General features: G+C 45.5%; 1 protein-coding gene across 5 annotated transcripts in view; it reads right to left on the bottom strand.

Moving 5' to 3' along the window:
- LOC115463717 overlaps positions 1 to 19637 on the bottom strand; it is a 33921-nt gene extending 14284 nt beyond the window's left edge. For 3 of the 5 annotated variants that reach the window (XM_030194438.1, XM_030194437.1, XM_030194439.1), the window contains exons 1-2: positions 19537 to 19637; positions 15976 to 16087 (exon numbers count right to left, since the gene is read on the bottom strand). The gene's annotated coding sequence lies outside the window, so the exon portion shown is untranslated. Of the gene's footprint in view, positions 1 to 15335; positions 15375 to 15975; positions 16088 to 19536 lie in introns of those variants that run through there. The other 2 variants (XM_030194441.1, XM_030194440.1) reach the window with 2 other exon arrangements.
- Between the last annotated feature and the right edge of the window lie 1913 nt (positions 19638 to 21550).

The following is a 21550-nucleotide window of genomic DNA, read 5'->3' as shown; positions in this document are numbered from 1 at the left end:
TTGCAAAAACTTAACTGTAGTATCCAATAAGATCAAGGAAAACCACTGTGACCCAACATGACCTGTTTCCGTAGATTTACATCAGGGGTCTATTATGCAGCCTTTCCTTTTATTTCCAATTTGTTCTGCCAGTTATAATAGAACATCATAGTAACATAGTAGATGACGGCAGAAAAAGACCTGCACGGTCCACCCAGTCTGCCCAACAAGATAAACTCACATGTGCCATTTTTTGTGTATACCTTACCTTGATTTGTACCTGTCTTTTTCAGGGCACAGACCATATAAGTCTGCCCAGCACTATCCCCGCCTCCCACCACCGGCTCTGGCACAGACCGTATAAGTCTGTCCAGCACTATCCCCACCTCCCAACCACCAGCCCTGCTTCCCACCACCGGCTAAGCTTCTGGGGATCCCTTCCTTCTGAGCAGGATTCCTTTATGTTTATCCCACGCATGTTTGAATTCCGTTACCGTTTTCCTCTCCACCACCTCCCGCGGGAGGGCATTCCAAGCATCCACCACTCTCTCCATGAAAAAATACTTCCTGACATTTTTCTTGAGTCTGCCCCCCTTCAATCTCATTTCATGTCCTCTTGTTCTACTGCCTTCCCATCTCCAGAAAAGGTTCGTTTGCGGATTCATACCTTTCAAATATTTGAACGTCTGTATCGTATCACCCCTGTTTCTTCTTTCCTCCAGGGTATACATGTTCAGGTCAACAAGTCTCTCCTCATATGTCTTGTAACGCAAATCCCATACCATTCTCGTAGCTTTTCTTTGCACTGCTTCCATTTTTTTAACATCCTTCACAAAATACGGCCTCCAAAACTGAACACAATACTCCAGGTGGGGCCTCACCAACGTCTTATACAGGAGTATTAAAACCTCTTTTCTTCTGCTGGTCACACCTCTCTCTAAACAGCCTAGCAATCTTCTAGCTACGGCCACCGCCTTGTCACACTGTTTCGTCGCCTTCAGGTCCTCAGATACTATCACCCCAAGATCCCTCTCCCCGTCCGTACCTATCAGACTCTCACCGCCTAACACATACGTCTCCCGAGGATTTCTACTCCCTAAGTGCATCACTTTGCATTTCTTTGCATTGAATTTTAATTGCCAAACGTTAGACCATTCTTCTAGCTTCCGCAGATCTTTTTTCATGCTTTCCACTCCCTCCAGAGTGGCCACTCTGTTGCAAATCTTGGTGTCATTCGCAAAAAGGCAAACTTTACCTTCTAACCCTTCGGCAATATCACTCACAAATATATTGAATAGAATCGGCCCCAGCACCAATCCCTGAGGCACTCCACTACTCACCTTTCTCTCCTCCGAGCAAACTCCATTTACCACCACCCTCTGTTGTCTGCCCGTCAACCAGTTCCTAATCCAGTTCACCACTTCGGGTCCTATCTTCAGCCCGTCTAGTTTATTCAAGAGCCTCCTGTGGGGAACCGTGTCAAAAGCTTTACTGAAATCTAAGTAGATTACGTCCATAGCACGTCCTTGATTTAATTATCCGGTCACCTAGTCAAAGAATTCAATGAGATTCGTTTGGCACGATTTCCCTTTGGAGTGCTGACAAAGGTGTATTTTACATTCAAACAAAAAATATAGCCAAGGTCTCTGGTTTCCTTCCCTAATGCAAAACTTTATTGCAATATCAAATAACTAGGGTCATAAGAGCAGTAGTGTGGGAGGGGCGGTGGGGGATGTCTGCCACAGGTGGGTTCCTCCTTCCCACATGCATCACTTTGCAATTGTCAACGTTGAACTTCATCTGCCATTTGGACGCCCAATCCCCCAGTCTCACGAGGTCTTCTTGTAATTTTTCACACTCCTCCCACGACGAGACGACCCTGGATAATTTTGTGTCATCTGCGAATTTAATTACCTCACTAGTTACTACCATCTCGAGGTCATTTATAAATATGTTAAAAAGCAGCGGTCCCAGCACAGACCCCTGAGGGACCCCACTAACCACCCTTCTCCATCGAGAATAATGGCCATTTAACCCTACTCTCAAGATCCTATCCTTTAACCAGCTCTTAATCAATAATAATACACTGACTCCGATCCCATGACTCTCCCAGCTTCCTTTGGAGTCTTTCATGCGGCACTTTGTCAAACGCCTTCTGAAAATCTAGATATACAATATCCACTGGCTCCCCTTTGTCCACATGTTTGTTCACCCCCTCGAAAAAATGCAGTAGATTTGTGAGGCAAGACTTCCCTTCACTAAAACTGTGCTGACTTTGTCTCAGTAGCCCATGCTTTTGTATGTGCTCTGTAATTTTATTCTTAATAATAGCCTCCACTATTTTTCCTGGCACCGTCAAACAAGTTAAGATCTCCAACAGCAGACAGAGGCAGAGAACACACTGGCTTTTGGTGACATCAGCACCCTATAAGGATTGGTGCATATTTGAATCATGTCAGTATACTTTTGACAAAGCAGATTTAACCTATAAGTCACTGGACAACAAATATGTGAACAACCAAAAATCACATACATGGAACACATATGTATAGAAAATTACTTCAGGGCCTACACCCTTGAAATGTCAATAGGTGCACAGCAGTAAAACATATATGTTGCAGCCCATAGTCTTTGTGGGTACACCCAGGACTGGTCTAGCAGGACCCAAGGAAAGGAAATTAGTAGTTAAAGATCAAATTTCACCTTCCATATCATCCTGTTAGAATAAACGCAGTGAAGACCAAGTCCCTGCCCTACAAATCTCTTTTGGTCACACTGTCCTGGCCCAAGAGGTGGACTGAGCTCTATGTGCTTGCAAGCCATGAGGCACTTCACTCCTGTTCATCATGTACACTGTTCCAAGTCTCCTTTATCCACTGGAACAGTAAGGACTTAGAGGCCTCCCTCTCCTTTTTGTGGCCCTCAACGTAATCCAATATTGGTTGAAAAACGTCCTATTTTGGTTGGGGTGGGGTCCAAGATGGCTTCCAGAATGTAAAGCCACTTGTGACACTCCTCTCTCTATTCCTAGTTTACAATGCCTAAGCGCCGGGAAGCTGTCGGCTTTGCCTGCTCAGCATGTGGTTTTTACCCTTATGCGTCAATCAGAGACCACGGCATTTACTTGTATGACCTCAGGCGAACCAGCTGCTCAAGGCAGGGAGAACCACCTGAGCTTTGGAAGCGATATGTCGCTTAGCCTGGCAGGTCCTATTGCTCCCCCGTGTCCCTCGAGTTCTTCTGGGTTGGCACCAGAGATGTTGTCTGACTCGGGAGAGAGCGGGTCCAAGACCAAGGCTGTCACTGGAGTGGTCACTTCTCAACCAGCACCATTGGGTGCAGGTTTGGAGGGAAAGAGACAGGGGAGACAGGCAGAGAAACCATTTTTGGTTCTCCCACCACTGGCATGCTCTGGAAGCTCTTTACAAAATTTCCTACCTGCAATGGTCCAGAATGTCAGATATATTTGGGGCCTGAAGGACAGTACTACTACTTTGAAAAGCAAGGTGGAGACCTTGGAATCACAAACGCAGCAGGTGAAATCTATAAACTACTATGTTGCAGGATAAAATGATTTTGTATAGTAGAATAGAATATTTTGAAAATCATATTAAGAGTTTAAATTTGAGATTACTCAATTTTCCTCAATTAGCAACATCTATGCCTAAAGAAACTTTCAATCAAAACAATGCAGAAAAAACACGTCTCATACTCACATCTCAATATAACACAAGTAAATTCACCTCTATAACCACACCAAACTTCTCCCTTCCCATGTCAGACACCCTGAAAATTCTTGGAGTTACCTTTGACCGAAATCTCACACTTGAAAACCATGTGAAAAATACAACAAGGAAGATGTTCCATTCTATGTGGAAGCTAAAAAGAGTAAAACCTTTCTTCCCAAGAAACATCTTTCGTAACCTGGTACAATCAATGGTGCTAAGTCATCTAGACTACTGCAATGCACTATATGTTGGCTGTAAAGAACAACTCATCAAGAAACTTCAAACAGCCCAAAACACAGCTGCCAGACTCATATTTGGCAAAACAAAATACAAAAGTGCCAAACCTCTAAGAGAAACGTTACACTGGCTTCCACTTAAAGAACGTATTACGTTTAAGGTCTGTACTCTGGTTCACAAAATCATCCACGGAAATGCTCCGGTCTATATGACAGACCTTATTGACCTGCCATCCAGAAATGCTAAAAGATCAGCATGCACTTTCCTAAATCTTCACTTCCCCAGTTGTAGAGGACTAAAATACAAACTAACACATGCGTCTAGCTTCTCCTATATGAGCACGCAGCTGTGGAATGCATTGCCAATGGACCTGAAAATAATTTACAATCTAATCAACTTTCGCAAATCACTGAAGACCTCTCTCTTCAACAAGGCATACCACAATGACCCATAATAGGAACTGTAATACATCACCACTTACTTGATATCCAAAATGTTTTCTCCCTATGTTTATTGCTTAGTTCTTGTATTCTCTATATTCTCTGTAGTATACAAATTGCATCTTTACTCTGAAATGACGTCTATTAATTTATCTGTTTAATCTACCAGGTCATCAATATTCTTTAGGTAATACCAATTGTCTCTTTTACTCTGTAATGGTGATCCATTATGTTATTCACATAATCTATTATGTCATCCATGTTCTCTATTTAATATCAACTGTACCTTTTACTCTGGAGTGGCAAATGCCATGAAGGAACATTGTAAGCCACATTGAGCCTGCAAATAGGTGGGAAAATGTGGGATACAAATGCAACAAGTAAATAAATAAATAAGGTATTCTATCTTCTTCTAGAATTTTCCTAGGTCTTGGATTCCCCATGTGGTGGGCTAATAAGCAGAGTTTATATTGTCTTCCTTGTTTGTAGTATCGTGATGTTCTTTGTTTGATCCTGTGCTGTATTTTCCACAAAGATTGTCTTTCTTTGTAATTACGTCTAGTAGCAGTAGTATTTCAAAATGTAATTTAAAAAAAAATGCCCCATTTTTTGGAAATCAAAGTGAATGGACTCAGTCTCTGTTCCTACAGTGGAACTGGGAAGACAGTCCCCAGCTGATGAGAGTGAGTTAGCGTTTTGACCACCAAGAGCCGCATTTGGGGGGGAGGGGGGATTAAAAAGGTGTTGGGTAAAAGTTCTGCAAAATCCAGAATATCTATGCTGAATTACATCAAGGACCTACTAGTCCAATGCAATGTGGAATCAATATGAGAGGAAGAAGTGGAGGAACCCCTCCCCCAACCTTTCTGACAGATCTTGTATCGAGTTTGTAGGCACTCATTATGTACCCTTGCCCTTCCCCACCCCAGGACTAGGTACTGGCTCCCTCTTGGGAAGTCCTGGCACCCTGAAAGAACTTCCATTTTTGCAACTCACATCACCATAGGTCAAGGAAGATTGATACTTTTGTTTGGTCTGGCAATCTTCCGGCCAAGTTCTGGGCTCCAACTTCCTCCTAAACCTTATAACCCAATCTTCAGGGAAGCACTGGGTCCTCATCTCACGTAGGTCCTTCACTAGCTTCAAGGACCTCTCCAAATAGAGGTTCACCCCCCCCCCCCCCAAAAAAAAAAAAAAAAAAAAATCTCTTACTGCACCAATCCAAACCACAAACCTTCTCAGAGAATACTGACAGGATTTAGATAGGGTGACATCACCAGAAGTCAGTGTTTTCTGCCTCCATCTGCTGGTACTGGTCTAGCAGAATAAGGAATAACTATTTTTAGCAGTGGCATGCACTTAGACACATTAAATACTAATACAGTCCATGTTTTTGTTTTGTTTTATATACACACAATAGATGTGGTTCCAGCTCCATTTATGAAAATTTACATGTTGATGGTGTATGCGGAATCTCGTATGTTCCCCTTCAATTTAAAATATCCCACCCAATATTAACCACATTAATATATGACACATCCTATATAATAAAACTCACCCTCAACGTTCCGAGGACACTGACGCCACTGTCAGGTCCACCGGGCACTTCCTTCCGGTTCGAAGCCTTCGTGGTGGTGAAGCCAACGAAAACACTGTGTTGGGGCCCCGCCCTCGCGTCAAACGTCATGACGTCGAGGGCGGAGCAATGGCGTCAGTGGCTTCACAACCAACGACGCAGCAGATTGAAGGTGGCGTGCCAAGGTCCGCAACAATGGCGGCCAGTGCCAGCAGAACACCGAAAGGGGTGAGTAGGGAGGGGGGAGGTTCGGAAGGAAACCGTGCTAGCGCCCGTTTCATTAACGCAAGAAACGGGCTTGTTTTACTAGTATATACATATGCTCACAGTTGGGTACCAACCTCATTCTGGGTTCCAGCTGCAATGTCTTCTTTTGCCAGATGGGACAACATTAAAACCTTCTTAAATCAGGGAAATCTTACCTCAGGACCTCCCAAAGTAAGTCATGTAGACAGAGAATTTCAAGATATCAAATGCCCACACATCAATACTATAGCTTCATACCAGGAACCTAGGCTCTGCTTGGAACCTTGTCCCATTGCAACCTGGCTAACTCTAGAGTCTTAGTTTTGCTTACATCCTCAATTAACTCACAGCGCAGCCTTAAAACAACCCCTTACAACGGTCTAGTGCTGCCCAGCTCTAAGGTGCATAGCCTAACTTTAAGGTTGCATACCTAAGAAGAACAGACCTTTACCCTCTAAAGGTTTACAGCCTAGTACTGTTCTAACATGAACCCACTTAACTTTCTCTTTCACATCCCAGGCTTCTGTCTTGAGCAGGAAAGCAAATTACAAAACAGATACTTTAACTCATCCTGACGCAGGGCCAATGTTTTCCCAAGCATAGCATTTCTGCCCTACTGTATTCTCTCCACCCCACTACTAGGGCTCTGGGATACCTAGGAACTGTAAGATGTTGGCAATACTTCACCCTCTAGGGCAGTGGTTCCCAAACATTTTGGGTTCACGGCACCCTTAGTGTCTGAGCAATTTTTTGTGGCACCCCCTCCCCCCAGCCACAAAGGTCTCTGCACCCTCCCCGACCCCTCCAGTCATACAGGTCTCCACACACTCCCTGCCACACGTCTTTACCCCCCCCCCCCCAAAGATAGTAAAACATATGTAGACAGCACTGATAACAGCCCCATCAAATTCCAGAGTAAAATTTCATTTCACTTCACATATCTATACTATGTTACTCAAAAACAATGGGCACAGCAAGTTAAAAAGTACATTAAAAATTGTAATTCACAACAAATCAAATACAAATCAAAAGTTATGAATATATAAAACATGAATAATCTACAACCCTAACTTAGTGACAAAAAGGAGAGAGATCTTGGGGTGTTGGTGTCTGAGGATCTAAAGGTGAAGAAACAATGCGACAAGGCGGCGGCTGTGGCCTGAAGGATGCTAGGCTGCTTAGAGAGGGGTAAAACCAGTAGAATAAAGGAGGTGTTGATGCCCCTCTACAGCCCCACTTGGAGTATTGTGTTCAGTTTTGGAGGTGTATCTTGCTAAAGATGTAAAAAGACTGGAAGTGGTGCAAAGAAAAGCTACAAAAATGGTATGGGATTTGCGTTGCAAACCGTACGAGGAGAGACTTGCTGACCTGAACATTGTGACAAGGCAAGCCCCAGAGATTGCACAGTGAAACAGTTGAGCCCAGAATTATGGGTCCCAGAAGTCCTTGCAAGAATGAGAGAAGAGTGTAGTCCTAAAAAATGGAATGGATTCCCAGCCCCAGCAGAGGGAGCAATGGCTCGAGGCAGGGTGAGCCTGTTACTCCCTTCCCCACTGGAGGGAGAGGGAAGGATGAAGCTCAGTTTCCCTGGCTTCGCCATCAGTATATAATTCCCCCCCAGATGTGAGAAGGGGGGAGCAGATTTCCTGGAGGCTCTCAGTCACCAGGAGAGAGGGGAGACGAATGGAGAGAGAGATTCCATGGAGTATGTGGAGGAAGGAAGTAGCCTGCCACTAGAGATGCCTAAGGGAGAGGAGTCTGCCACCATGGAGTGGGAGAATTCAAAGGTTGCCCTGCCCAGCACTTGAAGGAAGTGGAGGCGGCCACACCGGGCGTGGTGCTGAGAGGCGGGAGAAACTGCCAGCCCTGCTCCTTACAGGGTTCCCTCTGTGCTGTGAAAAGGCAAGTGATTTGTGGTATTGGTTTGATGTGCAAAGACTGTCCATGAAGATTTGTTCTTAACTGTCCTGCTATATTGGAAGTGTGCTGAACTCTTACTAAACCCTTCTGAAGCAGGGGGAAGGGAAAGCTAATGCCCTAACAGAAGATCTGAGGTCTTGAGGAGCTAAGCGTTTGCTGAGGGATTTTGGGACTGGACTTAGAGGCGTACCAAGGGCGGGGCGGTGGGGGTGGTCCAACCCGGGTGCACGCTGCTGGGGGGGTGCAGAGAGCAGCCACACGCCTGTCGGCTCCGCTGGTTCCCTGCTCCCTCTGCCCCGGAACAGGTTACTTCCTGTTCCGGAGCAGAGGGAGCAGGGAGCCAGCGGAGCCATGTGGCTGCTCCCAGCAGCCAAAAATGCACCCCGGGGGGGGGGGGGGGGGGGGGGTGCGCATCGGTGATCCGCCCCAGGTGGCAGCCGACCTAGGATCGTCACTGCCTGGACTGTACCTTTTTTTCTTCTGAAGATTATCTTATGAGGACTGTACCTTTTTCTTTTGAAGACTATATTAAGAGGGCTGTACCTTTTGTTTTGAAGAATATATTATGATTTTTGGTATGAAATTGCCTTGATAATAAAATACTTTGGCTCTGAGTCCCAGTATCAGCAGCATTCTGTCCTGGAACCCTGGGAGCCCCGCAGGCTTGCTGGCTCCACCCAAGAGGAGGAAGCGGACCCCTCACTTCACAACATGTATACCTTAGAGGAAAGGAGAAACAGGGGTGACGTGATATAGACGTTCAAATATTTGAAATGTATTAATCCACAAATGAACCTTTATCGGAGACGGGAAGGTGGTAGAACTAGAGGACATGAATTGAGGTTGAAGGGGGGGCAGACTCAGGACTAATGTCAGGAAGTATTTTTTCATGGAGAGGGTGGTGGATACATGGAATGCTCTCCCGCAGGAGGTGGTGGAGATGAAAACGGTAATGAAATTCAAACATGTTTGGGATAAACACAAAGTAATCCTGTTTAGAAGAAATGGTTCCGCGGAATCTTAGCGGAGATTGGGTGGCGGCGCTGGTAATTGGGAAAGAAAATGGGAGCTGGGCAGACTTCTACAGTCTATGCCCTGATTGTGACTGTATAGATAGGGATGGGCTGGAGTGTAAATTTTAAGAGGCGTCGACGTTAGCTTCAGAACTTTTAGTACAAGAACAGTGCTGGGCAGACTTCTACGGTCTGTGCCCTGAGAAAGGCAAGGACAAATGAGTTTATCTTGTTGGGCAGACTGGATGGACCATACAGGTCTTTATCTGCCATCATTTACTATGTTACTATGGAAAACTAAAGCCCCATGTCATCTTCATCGCCTCCTAAGGTACCAAACCTTGCTTACTTCTTAAATAGTCCTTACTGCCTCTCCTACTGCAAGGCTGTTTGTTTTTTTTTGTCTAAGAAGTAATTTGAAACAATTCCTTTTATACTAAATCACTCACTTGGGGACACTTCGCTTGTTCTTCAAAAACATCCATCAAAGCCTGAGCGTAACCAAACCTGTTATTTTGGGTGGGCCCCAAGTTAACCCAGGTGAGCCCTTCCCATCCCCACCCCTGTCCGTACATACAGTTTTTCCTCCCACTCCCCCGCTCAGCATCCATTCCTTTCTCTTTCCCTCCCCCCAAGCATCCCTTCCTCTCTCCCCACGCTGGCATCTGTTCCTCTCCCCTTCCCCGATCTACCTGCAAGCCGCCACTGTCAGTGATTCCAGTAAGCAGCCTACGCCAGCCCTGCAGGCTGTACTTACTGCGACCACGCCAATGTAGTCTGTTCAGATCAGCTGGCTTCCTCAGAATCATCCTCCGGCAAAGAGTTCCAGAGTTTAACTATTCGTTGAGTGAAAAAATATTTCCTCCTATTTGTTTTAAAAGTATTTCCATGTAACTTCCTCAAGTGTCCCCTAGTCTTTGTACTTTTGGAACGAGTAAAAAAAAAAAAATCGATTTACTTCTACTCATTCTACACCACTCAGGATTTTGTAGACCTCAACCATATCTCCCCCTCATCTGTCTCTTTTCCAAGCTGAAGAGCCTTAACCTCTTCAGCCTTTCCTCACACGAAACTTGCAGCATCTCTCTCTCTCTCCCCCACCCCACCCCCATGTCCAACAATGATCTCTCTCTTCTACCCAACTGGGCAGCATCTCTCCTTCTCTCCAGTCCCATGCCCAACAATTTTCCCTTCCTCCTACACCCCCCCTCCTGTGCAGCATCTCTCCTTTTCTCCCTCCACTCCAATCCCATGCCCAACAATTTTCCCTGTCTCCAAACCTCCTCCCTCAACTCCCATTCCCCACAGTTTTCCCTCTCTTCACCCCCCCCCCCCCTCCAGTACAGTATCGGGAGATTTGCAGCACCTCTCAAAGAGTCACTGGCAGCGTGTAAGAATTATTGATGCTGCTGCCATCTGACCCAAAGGCCTTCCCTCTGCCACCTTCCTCCCAGGAAATATCATCATAGTTGAAGGGAATGACGCAGCAGAGGGAAGGCTTCTGGGTCTGCCAGCAGTGATTCTTACACATTTCCAGTGACCCTTTGAATGGGCACAGCTGCAGAGGGAAAGGCAGAATCGGGAGTCTAGCTTGCTCCAACGTTGGCAAGGGGGCACCGCTGCTGGGCGGGCCTGAGCCCAAACTGGGTGAACCCAGGCCCACCTGTGGCTACGCCCCTGCCTGGAGCTGGTGAATATTCATGGAAATGACGCACTGAATATCGCAGTTATTTGGATATCGGTACACTGAATATCTGGGTATAATGGCCAGTGCAGAATATTTAGGGGACTGGGTAAAAGTTGAATCCGGATTCTGAGCATTTCACCTTAAAAGGCAGAACTACTAGGGGAGTTGAAGGATTTGGCTTTTGTAGTACTCAGAACGTGGCTTTTACTTATAGGGCTGTTATATATATATACACATATGATCTTGCTCCAGCTTTCAGACTTTTTTGCACAGCCAGCAATGAGAACAAAGCCAGATCCTGCTGCCAACAGCCCCTGGTGCTGTGGAGCAAAAGCAGGATCCTACCCATACCCCTACTTCAGGATCCAATAGACTTGCTTTTACCAGACCTGATCGGGAGTTTTGATTTTTACATTCAATCAGAAAATATCCATCCTCAGTGTTTCTTCATTGACTCCCCATTTCTCCCCTAACTGAAGCTTACCACCAACTCTTGCTTAGAAAGGATATAGTTTACCAGGACCAAAATGAAATAGCTCATACCAGCCTCTCCCCATATGTTTACGAAGCTAAGCAGGGTCTTCTGAGGGTGGGAGAGCATTTAATACCCGTAAGGAAATTTACATCAAGAAAATCTTTACATTAGGTTTGTTTTTAATCACTGAAATGCAGGGAGCATCATAGCAACATCACTGAGTAGTTATGGTAAAGACATTTGTTATTTATTTGTACAGGTTTGTACACCTAAAGATTAAAAAAAAAAAAGAAAACACATACACAAGTGCACCAAACATGTGCAAAGCTGCTGTTTCATACAAAAACAGAAGAACACAACCCAGTTCTTAATCTTTAGTGACTCATCAGATTAAACACCGCCATCTTTCAGTCTGATGTCTGTGGTTGGAGTTCAAGTCCATCACATCATCATCAATCCAGTTTTTCACCATTTTATCCTCATGTCCATAAATCTTCCATTCAGTTCAATTTAAATTAGGAGTGGGCAATTAACGCATTAATAACCTCTCTCACAATATGCTAATATATCAACCTAAGCGTTTATTGTACTTCTGTATTATGTACTAGCCTTCTGCAAATCTACATTTTGTAACCGCCTTTTTAGCAATATGTAAGCCACATTGAACCTGCCATACAGTGGGAAAATGTGGGATAGTAACATAGTAACATAGTAGATGACGGCAGAAAAAGACCTGCACGGTCCATCTAGTCTGCCCACGATAAACTCATGTGTATACCTTACCTTGATTTGTACCTGTCTTTTTCAGGGCACAGACCATATAAGTCTGTGCAGCAGTATTTCCCGCCTCCCAACCACCAGTCCCGCCTCCCATCACCGGCTCCGGCACAGACCCCGTATAAGTCTGCCCTCCCCCATCCTAGCCTCTCAACCACCAACCCCTCTTCCCCCCGCCACCCAATTTCAGCTAAGCTTCTGTGGATCCATTCCTTCTGCACAGGATTCCTTTATGCCTGTCCCACGCATGCTTGAATTCCATTACCGTTTTCATCTCCACCACCTCCCGCGGGAGGGCATTCCAAGCGTTCACCACCCTCTCCGTGAAGAAATACTTCCTGACATCTTTCCTGAGTCTGCCCCCCTTCAATCTCATTTCATGTCCTCTCGTTCTACCGCCTTCCCCTCTCCGGAAAAGATTCGTTTGCGGATTAATACCTTTCAAATATTTGAACGTCTGTATCATATCACCCCTGTTCCTCCTTTCCTCCAGAGTATACATGTTCAGGTCAGCAAGTCTCTCTTCATACGTCTTGGAACGCAACTCCCATACCATCCTCGTAGCGTTTCTTTGTACTGCTTCCATTTTTTTTAACATCCTTCGCAAGGTACGGCCTCCAAAACTGAACACAATACTCCAGGTGGGGCCTCACCAACGTCTTATACAGGGGCATTAAAACCTCCTTTTTTCTGCTGGTCACACCTCTCTCTATACAGCCTAGCAACCTTCTCGCTACGGCCACCGCCTTGTCACACTGTTTCATAGCCTTTAGGTCCTCAGATACTATCACCCCAAGATCCCTCTCCCCGTCCGTGACTATCAGGCTCTCCCCACCTAACACATACGCCTCCCTTGGATTTCTACTCCCTAAGTGCATCACTTTGCATTTCTTCGCATTGAATTTTAATTGCCAAACGTTAGACCATTTTTCCAGCTTCTTCAGATCTTTTTTCATGTTTTCCACTCCCTCCGGGGTGTCCACTCTGTTGGAAATCTTGGTGTCATCCGCAAAAAGGCAAACTTTACCTTGTAACCCTTCGGCAATGTCACTCACAAATATATTGAACAGAATGGGCCCCAGCACCGATCCCTGAGGCACTCCACTACTCACCTTTCCCTCCTCCGAGCGAACTCCATTCACTACCACCCTCTGGCGTCTGCCCGTCAACCAGTTCCTAATCCAGTTCACCACTTCGGGTCCTATCTTCAGCCCTTCTAGTTTATTCAAGAGCCTCCTGTGGGGAACCGTGTCAAAAGCCTTGCTGAAATCTAAGTAGATGACGTCCATAGCACGTCCTTGATTTAATTCTCCCGTCACCCAGTCAAAGAATTCAATGAGATTCGTTTGGCACGACTTCCCTTTGGTGAAACCATGTTGTCTCGGATCTTGCAACTTATTGGCTTCCAGGAAATTCACTATCCTTTCCTTCAGCATGGCTTCCATTACTTTTCCAATAACCGAAGTGAGGCTTACCGGCCTGTAGTTTCCAGCTTCTTCCCTATCCCCACTTTTGTGAAGAGGGACCACCTCCGCCATTCTCCAATCCCTCGGAACCTCTCCCGTCTCCAAGGATTTATTAAACAAATCTTTAAGAGGACCCGCCAGAACCTCTCTGAGCTCCCTCAGTATTCTGGGGTGGATCCCGTCCGGCCCCATGGCTTTGTCCACCTTTAGCTTTCCAAGTTGTTCATATACACTCTCTTCCGTGAACGGTGCTCTATCCACTTCGTTTTCAGGTGTACTTTTGCCAGTCCCTCTCGGTCCTTCCCCAGGATTTTCTTCAGTAAAAACAGAACAAAAGTATCTATTTAGCAAATTGGCTTTTTCTTCATCATTTTCTACATAGCGTTTTGCTGTATCTTTTAGTCTCACAATCCCCTTTTTAGTCTTTCTCCTTTCACTAATATACCTGAAGAAGTTTTTGTCTCCCCTCCGTACATTTCTAGCCATTTGTTCTTCTGCTTGCGCCTTCGCCAGACGTACCTCTCTCTTGGCTTCTTTCAGTTTCATCCGGTATTCCTCCCCGTGTTCCTCTACTTGAGATTTTTTGTATTTCTGGAACGCTAACTCTTTAGCCTTTATTTTCTCAGCCACTTGCTTTGAAAACCATATCGGTTTCCTTTTTCTCTTGCTTTTATTTACCCTCCTTACATAAAGGTCTGTGGCCCTGTTTATTACTTCTTTTAGCCTGGACCACTGTCCTTCCACTTCTCGTATGTCCTCCCAGCCCATCAGCTCCTTCCTCAGGTATTCTTCCATTTTGTTAAAGTCAGCTCGCTTGAAATCCAGGACTTTGAGTTTGGAGTGGCTGCCATCCACATGAGCTGTTACATCAAAACAAACCGTTTGATGGTCACTGTTTCCCAGGTGTGCAGCCACTCGGACATTTGACACACTATCCCCATTCGTGAGCACCAGATCCAACGTGGCTCCCTCCCTCGTGGGTTGGTTCACCATTTGTCTGAGCAGAGCACTTTGGAAAGCATCCACAATCTCTCTACTTCTTTCCGATTTTGCAGACGGAACCTTCCAATCTACATCCGGCAGATTAAAATCTCCCAACAGCAGCACCTCTCTTTTCTTCCCCAACTTTTGAATATCAGTGATCAGATCTTTATCTAGTTCTTCCAATTGTGTCGGGGGTCTATAGACAACACCCAAGTGGACCAAGGTTCTATCCTCTCTTTTTAAGGTGATCCATATTGCTTCTTCCTTTCCCCACTTCCCTGTCATTTCAGTTGCTGCGATATCATCTCTCACATACAGAGCTACTCCTCCACCTTTACGTCCCTCTCTATCCTTCCTAAAAAGATTATAGCCTGGTATGTTTACATCCCATTCATGGGAACCATGGAGCCATGTCTCTGTGACTGCAACTATGTCCAAGTCAGTCTCCAACATCAGGGCTTGAAGGTCATGAATTTTATTGCTTAGACTGTCCCAATGGGTCAGCTTAAGTGCTGCTATCAAGGGAATTCTCTAGTTGAATGGACCAAAATGGTAGTGTCTGATCCAGCACTTTACAATTTATTATACTTTTTAAAACTGCCCTAAGATATTAATAACTTTCCTTTTAAATAAATCTAGATATTGCCAATAATTATAGCAGTGTCAGCTATGTAAAAATGCCCCTCCCCTCTATCAGAGTTTGGCAGGAACAGAAAGAAAGACAGACAGAGAGGTTTCCCAGTGCTAATTAAATTGATTAAGCAACAAGCCTTAAAAATTTTAGACAATATCAGGTAGGTTTCTCACCTAATGCCAGTCAATTTGAGAAGAGTCTGGGATTTAGGGGTCAGAATAAACCTGTCCTTTTTGTAGGAGCTTGGTTCAGTCCCAGCACCTGGAAGGTGGAAGTAAAAGTGGAATGACCTTTAGTTTGAGTCCAACAAATGCAATAAATAAATAAATATTTTAACAAGACCCAATTTTAACGCTGACTCGCAATTCACTCTTATTTCTACAACAGGGCTCCTCCTTTTCTCCCTACTTGGCACTCCTTGTCTCTGATATTTGAGCCGACACAGTGCAAGAAGTTGTGGACGTCTTACGGGACTTCCCCAACTTCCTGCACCACACGGCTCAAATATCTGCATAGCCGGTCATGCAGGGAGAGTCAAGAAAGAAGAAAAGGAGCCCTGCTGAAGAGGTAAAAACAGGGAGTGGGTCAGCGTTAAACGAGCACCATGGAAGGAGTGTAGGAGCCCTGCTGTAGAGGTAAAAGCAGGAGGAGGGAGAGAGAATCTGGATGAAGGCTGGAGAAGGGGCATGAAAGAATTTGGATGAAGGCCAGATGCTTGCCATGATTAATCGCGATTACAATTTATAATCGTTACCCATCTTTAGTTTAAATATCTTTAATTCAGTTCTTAAATCATAAGATGGTTTCACTCACTTTATCTGTCGAAATGCAGAAAGGCCATAACCGCTTGATCATTCAGCACTGAACAGGAGAACCACTGCCTACATAGCTATGTTTCGTTGTTTGCCGCAGGCCAATAAGTCTCCTAAAATATAAAACCACAACAATAAGAACAAAGTCTTTGTGACATTCATCTTAAAGCCTTCATCTAATTCATAATATCTTTGTAGCATACTCGCCATAGCTTCACCACAAGGCCCAAAAAGATGGTGGTCACTGACTGGTCCAAAAAATTTTTTTGAAAGTTTAATATGGTATAAGTTATGAAACTCTAACCCAGTGTTTTTCAACCAGTGTGCCGCAGCTGCTCTCCAGGTGTGGCACGATGAGCTGCTACATGGGAATGGGGTTTCTGGGAATCCCCTGCAGTTCCATGGGGTTTCATGGGAGTGTATGAACCTCTGTGACCAACTACCTACCCAGAGTCCTCCAGCACATCCCAGTACCGCCTACTCCCTTCAATAACTCAGTGCAAGCACACTTGCTCTCTGCCTGGGCTGATGCAGCAATTGGGAAGAATACATACTTTATAAATGGGTCTCTGCCACAGTCTAATGTAGTTAAGTAGCAGAATTAAATGAAATAACTACTTCTGAAGGTTACAGGTATGGGGGGGGGGGTAATGAAGATTACTTGCAGGGATGGAATGGATCTTGGCAGGTATGGGATAAATTCCAGTGGTGTGCCTTCACAATTTTTTGCGCTTTGTAAGTGTGCCGCCAGATGAAAAAGGTTGAAGGTCTCCACACTAACCCCCCCCCCCCCCCCATCCCCTGTTTATTAAGATGTGCTAGTGGCTGCCGCATGGCAATGCCGACACAATCCATTCCAAGTGAATGGGCTATGTCGGAATGAGCGCAAAGCAGCAGCTAGCATGGCTTAGTAAACAGTGGGGGGGTAAGACTAAGTTGTAAGTTAGATTTTATGAAATTCAGAAAATCCCATTTTATATTATGAATTTCATGAGAAAGTTTTCAGACTTTTATGGTTGTACTATTTCCTTTACACATTCTTTAGACCAAGTTTTTTTTTAGTTTAAATATTTTTATTCCAAACATTAACACATAAAAACATTAACAAAACCGATATACAAATACAAAACAAATGAAGCATTAAAACTGTGATACAGGATATGCTTGTGTACTTTGGTGTTTTGTGATTTTTAATTTGTTACACAGTTGTATCATTCACTGTTGGCAATCCTATATAATAATTTGCACTTCCAACATTCTACGTCTGGATGCCTGGGTTCAATACATCCATTCCCACTCATTGCCCTGCCCTCGCATCAAAACATAATGACATCAGAGGGCAGAACAGTGATAGGGAAGGGAAAGCTGGAGGCTGGCTGATGTCAGGAGGGATGTTACGAATGGAACGAAAGTCAGCACCAGCCAGCCAGAGAACGTTCAGGTACAAATCGAGGGGAGGAGAGAATCGCGGGACATCGAGGGAAGGGATGGGATAGGAGGACAGCAGAGGAGAGAATCACGGGACAGGGAAGAGAAGAATCACTGGACATGGAGGGGAGGGCAGGAAAGAGAAAAAAAAAAAAAGCTTACATGACAGCCTTTCAAGGGCCCGTTTCATTGTTGAGGAAACGGGCATGGTTCCACTAGTTTCTTAATAAAGACCTCCTTTACATTTTATTTTTTTTAAGATCCAAATGATATCCTTCATGTCCCCTGGATCATCAGAGGCCACCCAGTGCCGTTGTCACCAAAAGGACTGGAAGTGCCCGAATCCAGGTGCCTTTGATCCTAGAAGGGTAGGATCAACCTCTGTTTGCTACCAGAAAGGCTGGAAATACCCTGACTCCGCTGATTTTCCAACAGACATGATGGATCCACTGGGATCCATTTGTTAGTAGACAGTTTCTGCTTTAAACCTCCAAAGCTCAACTGTTCCTGCAGTGTATCTCACTAGAATGAGCAGAGATACTTCACACTCCTTCAATATATATGAACCAAAATCTGCCTTCATTCTGATCTACTGTCCACCCACCTCCAGCAGTAATTCCCATTTGAAGTGCTACATGTCCCTTGATTCAGATGCATTTTTCCCTCAGAACTGCTGCAACTGTATCCAGCTATTTCCACCAAAAAAATAATAATAATAATAATGCTGAACCCACTTAGATCCTGCTGTAGCTTCCAGCATAACTGCTGGATCTGGATGGATCCAGCCGTAGCCTCCAAAATAAGTGTGGCATCCTGCCGAAATTCACATTTAAAAAAAGCTGGATGTTCTAACTTAAGGGCTGGATCCAGCTTTAATGGTTTAATTCATCCCTCAGCTTCTTAGTGGCATTGAAGTGTACAGCATTTATAGAAAGTGTGTGTGCGCGTATATGCATGTGTGCATGCAGAGTCCATGGGGGGAGGGGAAGAATTTTTGCTAAAAGGGCTACAGGAATGTATGCAAACGGTGTGAGAAAAAAAGAAGAGGCGCAAAACTCAGCCTGTGGGCAGAGGTTAGGAGAAAACTACAGGGCTGTGTTTGGCCAGGAAGGGTTTAATAAAGCAATAGCCAAAGAAAATTGGAACCTTGCATGGGGAAAGGGAGAGAGAAAGCAAAAAAAAAAAAAAAAACCTCAGCAGTGTACACCTAGAAAGGGAACATGAAACTACTGAGACCTGAACCTGGCAGGGGTGGGGGAAGGAGATGAAGCCTAAGGTGAGGGTTTAGCTAGTTGAGCTTCACAGCTGTCTTTATTTCTAGCTGACAAAGTTCCACAAGGTTCATGTACTCCCCTTTAGTCCTGAGCTCTTATATTTCCTTGAAATTGTATTTTTATTTAGATTTTTACTCACACCTTTTTCAGTAGTAGCTCAAGGTGAGTTAATTGAGGTACACTGGATATTTCTCTGTCCCAGGAGGGCTCACAATCTGAGTTTGTACCTGAGGCAATGGAGGGTTAAGTGACTTGCCCAAGATCACAAGGAGCAGCAGCAGGATTTGAACTGGCCACCTCTGGATTGCAAGACCGGTGCTCTAACCACTAGGCTACTACTCCACTCCTGGCTTAAGTAGATACCAGCACACCTGCAATTTTGGGTTTAATATTTTAAATTCATTATTTTGCTCCTATTTTCAGTGTTACTCTCCCTTTGAAACTGAAGGCTTTAAGATTTAGGTGAAATTTATATTTTTCTTTTATTTGGAGAACTGAATTTGATTTTGAAATTTCTGCATTCACTCACACCTTCTTGTGAAGAGTAAGTCTCATGGGTGTGCTTTTTGAAGACATTTCATAAATATAATTTTTTTTAATGCTCTCCCATCTGCACACGAATCCAGAAGACCACACATAATTTTTTGAACATATGGAGGGGTTATTAGGATGAGTCAATACACTCCTGCAAGCAACTTTGCTCAGTAATAAACAGTATTTCTTTCTGCAGCGAATCCGGGAAGATCCCGATGTATCCGTCTTTTACCTTTTGCCCGCCCCGTCTGTCATGCCTCTCCCTCTCCTCCCTGTGTGCGATCCGGCACCTCCCCTCCCCACCCATCCTACCGTCAAACTCATACCTGAAATCGCCCACCCCAAGGCCCAATCCCGTAGCTTCCTTCTCCGGTGCCCCGTCACCTCTTTCTGAGACAACTCTCTCCTTTTGATAGGTGAGGTCCCATTTTACCAGAAACAGGAAATTGCATCACAGAAAGGCAGGAGCAAAGAGGTTTAATCAAGGAGGTTTAATAGACAGCTGCTGAAGTGACGTCAAGACGGTGAAACCAATTAGGTCAGTCTGGGTTTTCCCTTCCCCGCGCAGCCGTCATCCCTGTATACTCACAACAAAGCAAGCAAATCTATCAGCTGCTGCATCTATGTTGTCGTTCTTTATTGTTGGTAGCATTTTTATTTAATCTCACTTATATTGTCAAACATACCAGCTAGTGCAGCATACGAATGTACACAGAGGAAACATAAAAACTGGATAACCTTTCATAGTTAGAGTAGTAATTTGTAATAAATCTTAATTAGTGGTCAGTTGGAGAGGCTGGTTACAGGGACACCCTAGCACAGTGATGGCAAACCTATGGCACACGTGCCAGAGAGGGCACGCAGAGCCCCCTCTGTTGGCACGCGCGCCCAGCCATTTTTCCTTCATCCTTCGTGGCCGCTAAAAAAAGAAAAAGAAAAAACAAGCAATCGCGGCACCACAGCCCAGGCAGCCATCGCATTGGCTGTTCAGCTCTGCAGCCAGTAGGGGGGTGTCACCGGTGCACACCTTCCACTTCCGCCATGTTTGCTGCTTGCTCACTGCGTCGTCTCCTCCCACTGTAAGGCTCTTCTCTCCCGAGTCCCACCCAAGGAAGTTTGCTCCGTCTCCAGGCCAGCCCATCTGGACTAAACGTCACAGCGTCGCGTCTTCCTCCCCCTGCTGCACCCTGTGCGCCAGCACATCAGTGGTCTTCAGTGCAGCTGCTGCTCTGCGACTCCCGCCTTCTGCTTCAGCTGCAGTGCTGCACTCCACCCCCGCCAAGCCACCAGTATCGTCGGCACTCGGCAGAAGCGAAGAATCTTGACTTGCAGTTGGAGGAGCAGAGCAGACAGAGCCCAGGTAATATCCCCAAACTTTGGAGTTTTTTGTTTGCGAGTCCCTTTCCCTCGGCTGTCAAAAATCCTGTCTCTTTGTACAAGGCCCCGTGTGTACCTGGAGGGTGAGGAAGGCGTATTTAGAGTCGGTGTAAATGTTCACAATTTTTCCTTCTGCCCACACGAGGGCCCTGGTAAGGGCAATCAGCTCAGCCTTCTGGGCTGATATCCCGGGTGGCAGGGCCATTGCCTCGATTACATGATCTTCGGATACAACGGCGTAGCCAGCTCTCCGAGTCCCTTCGATCACTTGGCTGCTTCCGTCTGTGAACAAGGTAACTCCGCCTTGCCAGGGTTGGTCTTTAAGGTCGGGTCTGCTAGAATGTACAGTGCCCATTACCTCCTCACAGTCATGGAGTGGTGGTTCAGGAGCAGGGAGAAGGGTAGCAGGGTTCAGGTTGGTAGTGTCCTGGATTTGCACCTCCGGGTTTTCACATAGGAGGGCTTGATACTTGACTAGTCGGGAGTTGGACATCCATCGGGGCCCATGGCTCTCGAGCAGGCCCCGGATAGAGTGGGGCGTTGTCACAAAGAGTGTTTGGCCAAAGGTGAGTTTGTTGGCTTCGTGTATTAGCAGACATGCAGCCGCAATGCTTCGGAGACACCCCGGCCAACCTCTTGCCACGTTGTCCATGCCCTTGGAAAGGTATGCTACTGGTCGTTGCCAGGTGCCAACTGTTTGGGTGAGGACCCCAAGTGCCAGACCCTTCTTCTCATCCACAAACAAGTGGAACGGTTTAGTCACATCTGGCAATCCGAGCGCTGACGGGGCCACGAGGGCCTTCTTGAGGTCCTCAAGAGCCTTCAACTCGTGTTTTTCCCACTGGAGAGTTTGGGCCTCAAGTTCGGGTCCCTTCAACTTGGTGTATAAGTCTTGAGTCAAAACAGCGAAATTAATGATTCAGATCCGGCAGTATCCGGCTGCCCCCAATAGCGCTCGCAGTT

The sequence above is a fragment of the Microcaecilia unicolor genome, chromosome 2 (genome assembly GCF_901765095.1).
Source record: "Microcaecilia unicolor chromosome 2, aMicUni1.1, whole genome shotgun sequence".
In the NCBI taxonomy this organism is placed as follows: Eukaryota; Metazoa; Chordata; class Amphibia; order Gymnophiona; family Siphonopidae; genus Microcaecilia; species Microcaecilia unicolor.
Note: the sequence above shows the minus strand (reverse complement) of the source record. Positions and strands in the feature narration are given on the sequence as shown.